This window comes from Centruroides sculpturatus, unplaced genomic scaffold (assembly GCF_000671375.1).
Source record: "Centruroides sculpturatus isolate CEXI.00-Female unplaced genomic scaffold, Cexi_2.0 scaffold173, whole genome shotgun sequence".
Lineage (NCBI taxonomy): Eukaryota > Metazoa > Arthropoda > Arachnida > Scorpiones > Buthidae > Centruroides > Centruroides sculpturatus.
Genome location: NW_019384380.1, coordinates 412,664 through 428,379, shown reverse-complemented (window position 1 = coordinate 428,379; position 15,716 = coordinate 412,664). Strand labels below are relative to the sequence as shown.

Genomic DNA, 15,716 nt, shown 5'->3' with positions numbered 1-15,716 from the left:
TTTGTCACAAGACGGAAATCCTTCCTCCTCTACCGCAAAAAAAGAAAATAAACTTAAAAAAAACGAAATGTGATATTTAAAATCGATACGAACTTTAAAACACGTTACGACACAATACTTCGTGTTCTTTCCTGTGTGACGTGTACAAAGTATTTTTCTGTTCACCAGACGGCGCTAGGTTGTCTAATCAACGCCGATATTTCATGCAGCACACGAGTTTCAGTCAGTTGTCTGCACGATTTCTAAGGCGGACGTGTTCGGTAGTGTTATATTAAAAAACACTGTCGACGTCATAGCTGGATACTCGTGCATCTTAACTATCACGTGCTCTCTCGTAGGATGTCGTCACAGTTGGTAAGACACTCGTTTTTATACTTTTTAAGGCTACAAACTAAATATTTCTATGTTAATTCATTCGTGCTACGTCGACTGTAATGCTCGTTAATATTTAATTTCATTCTTTTTATACGTGTCATTATGTCAACTTGTTAATATAATACTATAATAGTCGTATAATTTTACTCATTAATAATTAATTAAGATTTTTTTTTCGTAATGTTTATCTCTTGTTAACAATTAATCTCTCAGCAGTTTGTATAGAAAAGGGAAGGATTAACGAGAGAAAAATATAATTGTAAGCAATTATTTTCAATTTAAGTATATAAAATCAAGAATTGTCGAAGGGATTTATCAGTAGAAACTCTTGGAAATCCTGAAAGAAAATACCTTGACGGTGACTCGAATTGTTTTTGGCCTCCTGACTAGGATCGATATCTTCAGTCTGGGATTAATCTGGATTACTAACCTGTGATAATTTATAAAAGGATCTGGAAAATCCTCTAAATCACGGGGGTGAAATTAGAAATTTGTATTCTTTGCATTAATACTGATATCATTTTCGTGTTCAAGTTACGTCTCTTCTTAAATTTGGAACTATTCCAAACTTTATCCACACGATATTCTTCTTTCTTCGAAGGATAATATAGCCAGACTTCGATTTAGCGCCAAGAAATCGAGTGTGGGGCTATACTGAAGTATCTCGAGATGTTACGAGGTGATTTATAGTGCAAAAAAAAAAATCACACGGCGATTGGCAGATAACGAGTGTTCTCTGTTTAATATTTATGAGGGAAGATCCATTTACAAGTTTTATTGACACGTTATCAGTGTGTCGCGATTTAAGAAAGCGTTATTTCGAATTTTTGTGAGTAACGTCGCTAACGTGGCCCTCTTTAATGCCCTCTTGACAGTTTACTTATCTTTATCTCCCTGTTTTAATACGCGTGTCCTTAACGTTTTTCTTTTGTTAATGATTAATAAAACAAGCGGAAAATCGTCTAACACCTGCAAGTATTATTTGAAAGCTTCACACAAAGCTTATACTCTCCCTTCCTTTTTTTTTACAATTTGAAGTGAAAATAACACTTAAAAATCATTGTTTTAAATAATACTTCTGTATGGAAGTATTTTTAATTGTAGTCTATTATTATAAAATAATTTATTCGTGACATTTAATGCTTTAAAAATCGATTAGGAAAGTTAATGCAAATAGTCACGTATCGCACTTAGTGTTACAACGAATCGATAAATTAGATTTAGTTGTAAGAAAATCGCTCTTTTAAAAGAAAAAAAAAAATTATACATTTTGATCAAATTACAATTTCCCCCCACCGTTCTTTATTGAATTTTATTCTTGCAACACGCGAAATGTCGCTCCAAAATAGGGTGTAATTTGCATAAATCGAATTAGACCCTACTCGTTATAATTCATACAACCTCTTCTATCTCCCCTCCGCTCGACTTTCAACTACCAAAAATCAGCAGTATCAATGCCTCTAATATCCAAACCTCTCTGCAAAATTTCAGACATTTTCGGCAAAGGGCATGCGAATTGTACCCTTTTAAACACTTTAAACTACATAAAGTTGAATTAACATTAAAGAAACTCTTCTGCAGGAACTCCAGTAAATGGCTCATAGTAGGGATTCCTAACTTGGGTGCAACACGAACGTGTTGAGTGACACGTGTCTGGTTCCACCGAACGACTTAGTACCACGTGATATTCTCAATACGTTCGTGTTGCCCCTCATAATTCGAGAGTAGGCACTCGTGTCGTTAGTGACCCCCGATAGATCAATCGATTTATTTATCAGCTCCATAAATTATTAAGGGTTATTTAGAGATTAGTGTATACATTTCTTTTATGGCATTCTTTTAATACGTTCCTGAAAACTTTCAATTACTATATTTTTTTGGTGTTTTGTTCTAGTCATTCACTTCTCCCCATTTCTTCGAATCTTTAACTCATAAACCACTTCAGAAAGTGAATTCTTTCTTCAATTTATGGTAATTTCCCTCGAGTAATTCATTCTGTTAACTTTACAAAATATACACTCACTGACGTAAACTAATTTTTGATTTATACGTCACACGCCTGTCATAAACACAAAGTGACACAGTCATTTGCATACATGTGAAGTGACCGAATCATGGAAAATAACACGTGCAACTGTTCCAAACTGGTTTAAATTATTTATTATACTTAGTTATCTGAATTATGGGCAGCGCCGACCCACACACCCACACACCCACACACACACAAAATACCAGGCCTATATATCAGTGTAGAAGTTTGAAACTTTGAGTATATTAAAGTATATAAATAGACATAAAAACACTGCATAATTCAAACTTTTATCGTTGTGAAGTTCAAAGGTTAAAGTTCAAAAACGGTTGTAAATTTAAAATTTTAAATGGTAATACATATCTTGTAGCACATCGTTTTAAAGTATTTTCAATGCCGAATATTACACTGCAGTCAAATTTAACATTCAATTATTTATTCATAAATTATACACAGAAAACTTATGTGAAATTCCTAAAGGATTGAAGAGTTTTCAAGCAACTGGACAGTATCCATTGCAATAATATTTAATATTAATGTAACCAGAAGAAGACCTTCGTACAGATGCGTACAATATCTAAGTGTTTATTCTTCATTCATACAACTAGTAACCTCATATATACACCATTTAAGGGCCATTTTTAAAAATCTATAAGCCCCTAACTTAAAATATGATTAATATTTTCTAAACTTTGCTTATATTCTGCATAATGAATGAAGGATCGATGGCAAAGTGACAAGATTGTATTTTCTCCTTCCCTATCTTAAAGTAATTTAAAAACAGAATATATTAACTTAATCTAAGAATATTTAGGAAATTCTTTTCTTATATTCTTCAGAATTTATTTAAATATTAAATAGTTTAATACTATTTATAAGTTTATAAATATACATATAAAATATGTGAATACTTTTTATCTTACTATATCGATTCCTCTTACCTATTAGAATTGGGAATTTCTTTGTGTTTTCTCCGTTATATTGACATCTTTCAAAGTGGAATCGTCTCAGATTTTCTCCATTTCTGGTGTCAAAGTGGTCGGTTTTCTTTTTTTTTTCCACGTTAAAACCCTTTGTAAGAATAAATTGTTTGGAAAATGTAAAGGAAGACACGAACGTTTTCGTCCTTTCTCTATTTTTATTATTGGAAAAACTCGAAATTCCTTTCTAAAGAAGGTTAATGCATTCGGATTTCATCTGCTAAATTCGTTTCAAAATCGAATTAGTTTCGGATCATAAGGAAAGAAAAAGTGGAAATTTCTTTCTTTTGCTATTGTTATTATTCAATTCTTTCGTTCAGATAAGAAGACGTTTTATTAAGCTGATTTCGTGGTATTTTGCATCAAATTTCTTCGAATTTTTGGCAAGTAAAACATGGCCCAATAGAGCTCGTAGCAATTAGAACCATTGTGTTTATCATAGCTTATTGCATGAAAGGTTCCTTCCTCTGTTATCTGAGACAATTGATTTTGGTCATACATACAATACGGTACATCAGAGTTTTAATAAAGATAGGAAGTAAAGTTTATTATATAAAAAGTTACATCCACCCCAATTCATTACTAAGGAGAGATCGTTTAAACTGCAGAATATTGGACTTCATACCAATAGGTCAGTGTTCTCTTTAGAGATGAATCGAAATTCAATATAGAGACTGATTCCCGATATGTTTTCGAATGTGGAAGAAGTAAAAGAAAGACTTTATCTCTGTGATGTTGGTAAAATAGATACGTTTGGTAGTGACGACGATGTCTGGATTGGAACGATATCGAATGAACAAACAACGTGATGTCATCCCCTGTGAGGATTTTGGTAGACATTGCTTTGCTCCAATTTATTTTTAAATCAATAATTCTCTTGTGTACAGGGCCTGGTTTTCCAACTTTTCGTCGACAATTGGAACGTTGAAAGGATGGAGTGACGGTCATATATCTGGATTCAAATTGACAAGCCACAACCGGAGACACAAGAAAACTCGTGGTGTACCTTCCAGAATCCTTCAAAGAATTTATCTATTTGATAACCCATTAATGTTAGCCATAATTAACGTGTATTGTTGAACGATTAGCTATTAATCATCTATTAATGAACTTACCACGTATCTTACTGTGTAGTACAGTACAAGGTTGCAATTAATATAAAAGGTATATTTACAATGTTCTTTATCGTATGAGAAGCGTTTTTTTTAGGTAAGAAAATAACTTTTGTAAATGTTGGACTATAGAAGCAGTTCTCTTTAGAAACAGTTCAACTGTTCATGCTTTTACATATTGTTTTTGGACAGTAAATTATTATAGATTATACATTTTATAGTGTTATACATAAAGATTAAAGATAAGAAAATGAAAATTTAAAAGTGTAAAACCAAGTGGAATTGCCTTTTTTTCGTAAGGAATCTTTGGTGAAAATCTAAACAATACTTTTTATACTCGTCACTTAAATAATTGATTAAATAAATGCGAGTATATTATTATTATTATTATTATTGTACTTTATCACTCTCTTCTGTGTAGACACTAAGAGGAACTTTCTCCCATAATCTTCATGGATCCACATATTGTGGACCTGACCAAATCCATGATGAGTATAGGGAGTATGAGGCCAAATTCATGATGAGTATAGGGAGTATGAGGCCAAATCCATGATAAGTATAGGGAGTATGAGGCCAAATCCATGATAAGTATAGGGAGTATGAAGCCAAATCCATGATAAGTATAGGGAGTATGAAGCCAAATTCATGATGAGTATAGGGAGTATGAAGCCAAATTCATGATGAGTATAGACAGTCAAAAAGAGAGAAACGAAGCCCAAAATATCCGGGACCGAACGCCCACGAAAAATTCCCAAGAAGTTGCTCGTCCTCATTCCATTTTGGATTCCCCAGAGATGTAGAATAAATCCTTAACTGTGGTGTGTATCCAGCGATCTATTTATCATTACGTGTTTTGTTTGCTTATTATCACCTTAACTTCAACTTTTCCCAACAATTAGTAACCTAAATAACGTTTTTATTTTACCATACAAGTATTATTTAGTTATTTTATTATACGGAAAAATTCATCAAGAAATATTCTCGTGTAAATCTAAAATACGAGTATCTTTCACACCCTTAAATATAATCTTTTACCTTCACGTCTAACTCAATAAATTGAAAAATCTATAATAATTTACTATCTGAAAATGTACTCGATAATCTTATTATAATAAAAGTTTTTTTGGAACAGCGAAAGAATTAATTGATTTCCGATATTCTTACAAGTATTCGAGTCACGAATTACTCAATAGTTTCTGTTCTACTTTCAGAAACTACCTCGAATAGTTTTGATTGATGACACACACTTCAAGAATAAATATATATATAAAAACAACATAGAAAAGAATTGTAAACGAAAAAAAATCCCTTTAACTTGCTGAAGAAACAGGTGTAACTATCAATAGTTTTTCTTATGGGCATACACAAGGTCTTCAATTGTTTCTCTATGTGTAATCCTTCAAGATCCTTTCTCGAAGTATTACGAGTACGAATATTTGCAGCAGCTTAGTGTGGAGTTAGATTGGTGTTGGTTACATTGTAGTATTTCTAGTACTAGTAGTAATAGAGGATGAATACAAATTCGAGTGTAATACAGGTTAGGTTAGGTTTTATTCTTATAGGACTAATCTACCGAGGGGGAATGCCTCCCGATAGATCTTTTATAAGAAACTGCCCCTATTTAGGTGTTATTAACGAGTAGAAACTCGAAAAACTCCAGCCCATTTGCAAGGCGTAAACCCATGAACTGTGTTCAATCGTATTATCTACTCAGTCACTGGTGGGCTCTACAGTTTGGATTAGATTAGTTGAATAAGGTAACTCAACACATTGGCGATCTTCCAGAAAGGGTGTACCTCGGGAGGACTGGAAGAGTAGTGTCTATTCAAGTGTTACATACGTAAAGACTACAATTTGAACTTTTAAAAGATCAAAATGGAGGAGTAAAATTAAAAAGTTTTTATTTTTTAAAATAATTCTTTTAGCGTGTTCCGTGTATCACTATGTGTTAAAGTTATCTATTAAAGAATTTACACCGTGCACATTAGTGACATACGGAATTAGAAAAGTAGAAACTGTCGGAAGGAGAAGATAAGAGAAAATGCCGAATTAATGTATTTAAAATGATGATAATTATGTTAATTAAAGGATAAACACAATGAAATTTTGAGTTTGTCACCTTATCTGTTAATTCATATTGGAGTATTGTTCTTTAAAATGAATTCGTTGGAGTGACACGTATACCGAAAGGTTAAACACCATTGCATAAAAGGGATCCATTATCATTTAACATTAACGCTAACAATAATGAAATATAATAGGAAGTCTTGACTACATTCTACAATGAACAATACAGAAGAGTTTCAAAAATTCGATTGTTACTCTCGAGAATTTCAGTTGCTCTTTGCTCGAACTCTTGCAAATTTAGTTGAAACTCTTGTGTAAAGGTTTCATTGTTCTGTATTAAATCTTTCTAACTTGAATATAAGCTTAATTTCTTTTTTTATAGTTACGTTTTGGCACTTTCTATAGTCAGGTGCACCTGTTTTGTCAAAAAAGTTTACCATAAATTACCATTTTATATATTGTAATTCAAGTTTAGGTGTTCTAATTTCGAGCCAGTGTTTTACAAAGATTCAATTTGTTTGATTGATTCATGGGCGATGCTTCTTAGAATGACTTTATATGGGAAACTGACCCCTATTTAGTGGAAGAAATCCGGAAAACTCTGCTTGAATGGTCGGGTGCGAACCCACGACCTGAAATAAAATGAACATCTTCCAGTAACTATAGCAACGGGATGTATTAGATCGATCCTTTTTAATTAAATGATGGAAATTTTATTTTGAAGATTCTTTACAAAATTCTATATAAAAAACATTACACCTGCTTTATACATTATTTATTTTACACATTTCTTTATTTTATATTAATAAATGCACATAAAGTTTTCGAAATATGTACATATATTTTTTTCTTCTAACCTGTCAATCAAATTAACGCGGAAATGATTTGCATATTAGGGGCATTGATTCTTTTAAATTTCATTGGTTAAAAGGTCAAGAGGGTGAGGAGACGTGTCTCGAGTGGGTTGGACTTAATGAAGATTTNTTATAAAACCCAAACACTCTCAAAATTAATCTTTTTGTCATTCGATAATAATTAAAAATATAAAAAATTTTTGTAATAAAATCTCATAACAGATGGGGCCACACGCAATTTTAACCAATTCCGGGAAAGTTAAGCAACTCTCAGAGAATATTTCTCTGTAAAGAGAAGGAAAGAAAAGTGCTATAACTATAAATAAAATAATCGAATGCATCATTAAAATGAAGGAGAATTATTGGCTATTATTAAAATACTTTTATGTAATATTTGATACGTTTATTTATTCTGTGTATCTTTAAATTCCCTTTTGTATATCCCGTTTTTAAGACGTTCTTGTGTAAACTTCTGTATTTTATGGTCGAAGTTTTAGAATGTTCGATAACAAAAATAAACATTAACTTATCCAAACTGCTAACACTCGGTTTAAAATTGTCCATAAAATGTTCAACGGGATATAAATTACAAAAGTTCACCTTAGATAATTATTTTTTTTAGAATTTAGTACATTTTAGTAGTATTTTAAGAAAATTAAAGTTTTTGATACTTATCAAATATATTTCGTTTTGTTTGTGGTTTAATTACATCAATAGAAGAAGTAGTTGTTACTGATTATAAGTACCAGTTAATCCCCCTATAACACTATTGATTATTCACGTTTTATATGAATTCCATGTTTTACGAGTCACTTAGATTTTACAAATACACGTGCCGGGCTGTGAACGGCTCACATATTTGTAAAATTTAAGTGACTCGTACAACATGGAATTCATATAAAACGGAATAATCAACAATGTTATAGGGGGGTCGACTGTAACTTTATGTAAACAGAATTGCTTACGACTAATAGTATGTATCTTGTTACTTCCTACTCAACAAGTTTTGCTCGTAATTTATAACTTGAACATCTTAAAACAACTACAGAGTCCTAGATAATTTGGTCTGTGTATTATCCTGTGATATGTACTGTTACTATACGTTTATTCACTGTAATTATCAGAAGAAATGATCAATTATAATAAGAGTTATTTACAATGAATATAAGAGGTTACTCATTATTGTCAGAGATTAGTTTTTCATCATAGAATTTGTTTTAATCACAGTTAGAATTCATACTAGGAGAGTTTAAAAGAGAAGAATTAGATAATAGATTTATTATTCTTAATTCAACTTTAAAGTTTCACAATAATGACATTATTTAAAATTAAGAATTGTTACATGCAATACTTAATTTATAACGTATCACCATTAATTCTCGATGGATGTTATCTAAATGACATTTATCGATATTTACGCTTTCCATACGCGTTTTTGGTATGCTCCAATGGAGCGAGATGCGGTTATTGTTGCGGAAGAATTATTTGGGAAGTAAGATTAATGATTTTTAACAACAAATGATTAAAGTGGTCAAGCATTGAAACAAAATTTAGATTTTTTTTTTTTTTAACAGGACATCTATAGTCACAATCGTTGTATGTCTAATGTCGTCTTTGACCCTCGATTCTAAATACTTGTTGTACTCCAATCGAGAATACAGGGCATTTTGCACCACACTACATGCCTTTTATGTCATGAATCAATACCACGTGTGTCGTATATACATTTTTCAACGTTTTCACTTGATAAAGTGAAAATGTTGAACTCTTTAATATAAATAAACTTAGAAAGTAGAGAATTTGATGTAAAAGAATGCTGGAAAAAATTAAATTAAATTAATGTAATTTGATACTGACGTTAACAATGTATTATTTCTATAACTCGTCACACCTATTCATTACTCTATTTCGAGTTGCGAACCCGAATACCTTTATCCTCATTCCAATCAAGTTTTACAAGAAAATATTTTATAAATACATTAAATAAATATAAATTTAGAACCCAGCATCGCTTCGAATAGTTACAATCAAGTATAAACGACCTAGAAAATGGGANTAATTAAATATTTCATACACATATTACTATGTGTAAAAATCCAGAAGGTAGTTGTGTAACTTTCCCGGCCAAAAAAATTTAAAGTTGTGGTGACCTCATTTAAAAAGCTTTCTATATCTATTAATTCTTGTAAAATGGCAAAATTTTCAGGGTAGAGACGAGTTTTATAAATAATTGTAAATGATAATAACGGGTAAAACCTTCATTACGACCGATCTCACTGGAGATATGACACATGACCCCCCCTGTACTTCTTAACCACTCGACCTTTAACCACCAAAATTTAATATCATCAATGCCACCAATACAAAAACCTGTCTGCAAAATTTTAGAAATTTTCGACAAAAGGCACAGGAGTTATTAAGTTTTGAATTAGGTAAACAAAATCGTACCTCACATACACACTAACATTTATAATATAGAAAAAAAAAATCCAGAATTTTTCCCATTTCTAGACGTTTCAATATCTCCTGAGTTTAAAAATATAAACATCTTGACTGAAAGACGTGCTGGTGCAGGAAAACCCGAGCCTGAATCCCCCATTGATCTGGGATTAACTAAAAGTTAAAAAAGGATACCGATATAACCGGAAGTTCACCTACCGGAAGCACTATCAAATTCTTCAACTTTATTTATAGCCGTGGTCCTAGATACTCCAACACTTTTATACATCTAGACTTTAACTTATCTAAGCCGTCAAATCGAGAAGATATTAGTGGAACTCCCAAAATTACATCTGTAATAATGACGAACCGATGGCTACAAATGTTCTAAATAATATAATCAATATCTATTGCGAATTAGGAATGCTATTGATGGGTCATTACAAATTTCTATTGACAATAGAGGATTACAAGGAAGACCAAAAACTATAAGCTTCCCTCGACTATACCTGAGAGCTCTACTTTTTCCACTGGAATTTTTTCGAGTCAATGTTATGAAAGAATGAATTTTTCTCTGTTGTTAGTTATTCTGAATAAGGAAAAAAATAATCACACAGGAAATAAGAGAAAATAGGCAAGAGGAAAAAAATCATTGGGAGTCGGAAGTCAATAGAAAAATAATGTGTAATGTTGTGGATGACCGAAAGGAATTTATTTCTTGTTTTTACCAAACACATCTGTTCGATTTTTTTTAATGTATAGGCCTAAAGAGGAAGAATGTATTGATCTTATAGAAATATGAAATATTTTCCTACAGCAAAAATTTTTATTATTTAAAGAAAACATTATTTCCTAACCCATTATTTCCTAAACATTATTTCCTTACGTTTGACTTTCCTTAATCTTTCCGAGATTAAGGAAAGTCAAACGTAAGGACGACAGTGGGAATTTATAGGTGTACAATTTTTTCAAATTGTAACCTAATTATAATATAAATCTTTTTATCAAGATGTTAAATCGAAATACACTCAAACCTGTGAACGAAGGACATCGAAGAAAACATAAAAAAAACTTTCTTTTGTAGGTATTCTGTATGCAGTTTCTGAAAGAAAATGGCCGCTTTAAATTTGAAATAATTATGTATATTTACTATAAATTTGTTCTAACGAACAGAAGAAAATGCTTAATTATTAAACGAATATTTATTTATAGGCCAGATACTGAAATCTTAGAGTCTGGTGGCCTGATTTTTTACTATATACGAACTTCCTGTCTCGTATTAACTTTTTTCTCTTCCCTTTCTTTTAACTCGAATAAGTTTCTGTCTTCCTTTAACATCATACAAACGTCTCCATTCTTCTTTGTTTTCACTTGTTTAGATCAATTTTACTTAATATTATTCTGGAATTTTGTCCAGTAGACTTTCTTTATCTTTAATGTTTAAGAGGCCATTTTTATAGATACAAAGATTAGAATAAACTGTAGTAAAATTCCATTGTCTGATTTAGAAATAAGCATAAAATGTGTGCCGAGATATAAAACACTCGACTAACAAAATAGAATATCAAGTAAAATTGACATTCATAAATTCCGATATAAAATAAAAGTAATGTGAAATTGTTTTCTATAAAAATCTGACCAATTTGATGATGAATATAGAAATTCCTACGCTTTGTATCCATCCGAATAGTGGAATCGATTTTTTACTATATACGAACTTCCTGTCTCGTATTAACTTTTTTCTCTTCCCTTTCTTTTAACTCGAATAAGTTTCTGTCTTCCTTTAACATCATACAAACGTCTCCATTCTTCTTTGTTTTCACTTGTTTAGATCAATTTTACTTAATATTATTCTGGAAGTTTGTCCAGTAGACTTTCTTTATCTTTAATGTTTAAGAGGCCATTTTTATAGATACAAAGATTAGAATAAACTGTAGTAAAATTCCATTATCTGATTTAGAAATAAGCATAAAATGTGTGCCGAGATATAAAACACTCGACTAACAAAATAGAATATCAAGTAAAATTGACATTCATAAATTCCGATATAAAATAAAAGTAATGTGAAATTGTTTTCTATAAAAATCTGACCAATTTGATGATGAATATAGAAATTCCTACGCTTTGTATCCATCCGAATAGTGGAATCGAACATAAAAAATATTATTATTGAATCGAGAATAAAATAAAATGTTTACTGTAATTACATGTTATGATTTAATGCAAATAGCTGCTTGTGTTGGTCGTTTTTTTGAGGGGGTGGAAATTGAAGAATTTGGCTATTTTGTTGACTTTTTAAACTATTTCCGCCCTATGGGCACTAAAAAAGACCTTCCTTTCTTGCAAGGTATTACGGGTTGATGCCAGGTACACAATGAGTCGTCGGAGCACCCCTTATTCTCCTTTACATTGCCCATCACTATTCGAATAGATGAAATCTCTACACACAGGTTTAAATTCACTAAGATGAAATCCACAACTTCATATTTCATTCGTAACAATTAAATGTATTGTTTGTTTCTAAAAATAAAATATTCGGCTATATGACGTAATGATTAGTTAAATTTAATAGAAGGTTTCGTACAATACTTTCTACAATGAATAATTGACGTAACTCTATCTATTCGTCTGAAATTTAAGCATTAAAATTTTGATGTTAAATTTCTGAAGATTTATTAATTAATTAATTACAATTAATTATCTTTAACAATCGAAATTTTCTAAAGATATTGTCATTAATTTTACTTAAGTGTTAGAATTTTTATTAGATTAATATTAATTATATAATTAACGATTACTTTGATACTCGCTAATTCGTTGTTACAAATTGGATCTTTGTAATTACAAAACTTAATAATTATTTTTTTATTATATTTATTGCCACGTTGTTAGGAATTATAGAAAGTTAGCTTATACAGGGTGCCCCAAAAGTCAGTTAACTATTGTAAAAGGTAAAATTACTCTCCTATTCGGCACACTCACTAGAATTTCCGACTTATTTGTAAGCCACCTGGTTAACTAACTTTTGGGTTGTTCTGTGTAAGGAGAAGCTCGAATCGCCTCTGTCAATCTTTAGAAACTTCGAAATACAGTGTTTATTTGTTTAGTACCGAGGATTGACATTTTGATAGTGAAGACATTGTATCTAACAGATCACACAGGGATCAAAGANGTGGGCTCGATTTTTTACTATATACGAACTTCCTGTCTCGTATTAACTTTTTTCTCTTCCCTTTCTTTTAACTCGAATAAGTTTCTGTCTTCCTTTAACATCATACAAACGTCTCCATTCTTCTTTGTTTTCACTTGTTTAGATCAATTTTACTTAATATTATTCTGGAAGTTTGTCCAGTAGACTTTCTTTATCTTTAATGTTTAAGAGGCCATTTTTATAGATACAAAGATTAGAATAAACTGTAGTAAAATTCCATTGTCTGATTTAGAAATAAGCATAAGATGTGTGCCGAGATATAAAACACTCGACTAACAAAATAGAATATCAAGTAAAATTGACATTCATAAATTCCGATATAAAATAAAAGTAATGTGAAATTGTTTTCTATAAAAATCTGACCAATTTGATGATGAATATAGAAATTCCTACGCTTTGTATCCATCCGAATAGTGGAATCGAACATAAAAAATATTATTATTGAATCGAGAATAAAATAAAATGTTTACTGTAATTACATGTTATGATTTAATGCAAATAGCTGCTTGTGTTGGTCGTTTTTTTGAGGGGGTGGAAATTGAAGAATTTGGCTATTTTGTTGACTTTTTAAACTATTTCCGCCCTATGGGCACTAAAAAAGACCTTCCTTTCTTGCAAGGTATTACGGGTTGATGCCAGGTACACAATGAGTCGTCGGAGCACCCCTTATTCTCCTTTACATTGCCCATCACTATTCGAATAGATGAAATCTCTACACACAGGTTTAAATTCACTAAGATGAAATCCACAACTTCATATTTCATTCGTAACAATTAAATGTATTGTTTGTTTCTAAAAATAAAATATTCGGCTATATGAAGTAATGATTAGTTAAATTTAATAGAAGGTTTCGTACAATACTTTCTACAATGAATAATTGACGTAACTCTATCTATTCGTCTGAAATTTAAGCATTAAAATTTTGATGTTAAATTTCTGAAGATTTATTAATTAATTAATTACAATTAATTATCTTTAACAATCGAAATTTTCTAAAGATATTGTCATTAATTTTACTTAAGTGTTAGAATTTTTATTAGATTAATATTAATTATATAATTAACGATTACTTTGATACTCGCTAATTCGTTGTTACAAATTGGATCTTTGTAATTACAAAACTTAATAATTATTTTTTTATTATATTTATTGCCACGTTGTTAGGAATTATAGAAAGTTAGCTTATACAGGGTGCCCCAAAAGTCAGTTAACTATTGTAAAAGGTAAAATTACTCTCCTATTCGGCACACTCACTAGAATTTCCGACTTATTTGTAAGCCACCTGGTTAACTAACTTTTGGGTTGTTCTGTGTAAGGAGAAGCTCGAATCGCCTCTGTCAATCTCCAGAAACTTCGAAATACAGTGTTTATTTGTTTAGTACCGAGGATTGACATTTTAATAGTGAAGACATTGTATCTAACAGATCACACAGGGATCAAAGAGACGTTAAGTTTCATTCACTAGTTTCATTCACAAATGAGGTTAAATTTCAAAATTTAACCTCATTTGTGCCTACCAGTAAAGAGATGAGGCTACATAGGGGAGTTTCTCATAGGAGTTTTAACAAATAGGGGTAGTTACTTATAGACTTTTACGGGAAACTGACTCCTATTTAGGTGTTAGAAACGTAAACACGGAAAAACACGTGACCGGTTCGTGGGCCAGATTCGAACCCACGATCACCGTATTACGTGTTATATTCTCCAAAAACTTTAACCAATCAGTCCTTATCGGAATAAAAGTAAATTAAAATATCATATTTTTCTACAGTTACAGATATATTTTCAAATTACATCATTCGTTTATTACGAATTAATTCTCAAATTAATTACTAGAGAAGTTAATTAGACCCTCTCTTAATTGCATTTTGATTGATCGGTTAAAAGGTAACTGCCAACCGTCAACATTCCACGTGGAATATTAATAATCAATGTAAGATAAACCACTAACTGCAGATAAACTATTTCCTTTATGTGGTAATCAAATACAATTGATTTAATACAGGAAAAATTATAAGTAATATGTGATTTTGAGTATTAAAATCAATTTAACCCACTTAAAAGCTTAATAACTCCTGTACCTTTTGTCGAAAATCTCATAGTTTTATTAATATACTTTATTAAACATAAACTGCATATATTACAATTCGTTTCATTAATTAACTTAGTGCTCACGTGTCAAGAGGACGCGATCTCAGGAGGGTCATAAAGATTAGAAACTCTTAGTAAGGGATAAATCAATAGACGAACCCTGAATGTATAATACATATTAACAAATTACACAAGACTCTTCATATAGTAAATAATTTAGCTTAATCCTTCGAGAGTTCACTATAACGAGTACTCATTGTTTAGGCCTGTATATTGTATAAGATGTATAGGTCTATACAAAGGGTTCTCGATATGGTGAACATGTATAATATAAAGGCTACAATTAACACAAAAAATAATTGTAATAAATATTTAAAAATATCCTTAAATTATCAAGAAAAGAGAAGAAAAATTTGAAAGATGTAAAGTTAATGAAGTTCGTAAACGTATCTAAACGTCTTTAACAGTAAATTTATAGCAATTTTACATCACTTTTAACATCTAAATTTGTTTTATTAGCTATTAAAGTTTGTGAAACTCGTATAATGCCTTATAATA

General features: G+C 30.8%; 1 long non-coding RNA gene across 1 annotated transcript in view; it reads left to right on the top strand.

Annotated features, from left to right (window-relative positions):
- Positions 1-234: 234 nt before the first annotated feature.
- LOC111617869 overlaps positions 235-15,716 on the top strand; it is a 121,789-nt gene continuing 106,307 nt past the window's right edge. The window contains exon 1 of the long non-coding RNA XR_002755501.1: positions 235-354. This is a non-coding gene — a long non-coding RNA (uncharacterized LOC111617869). The remainder of the gene's footprint in view (positions 355-15,716) is intronic.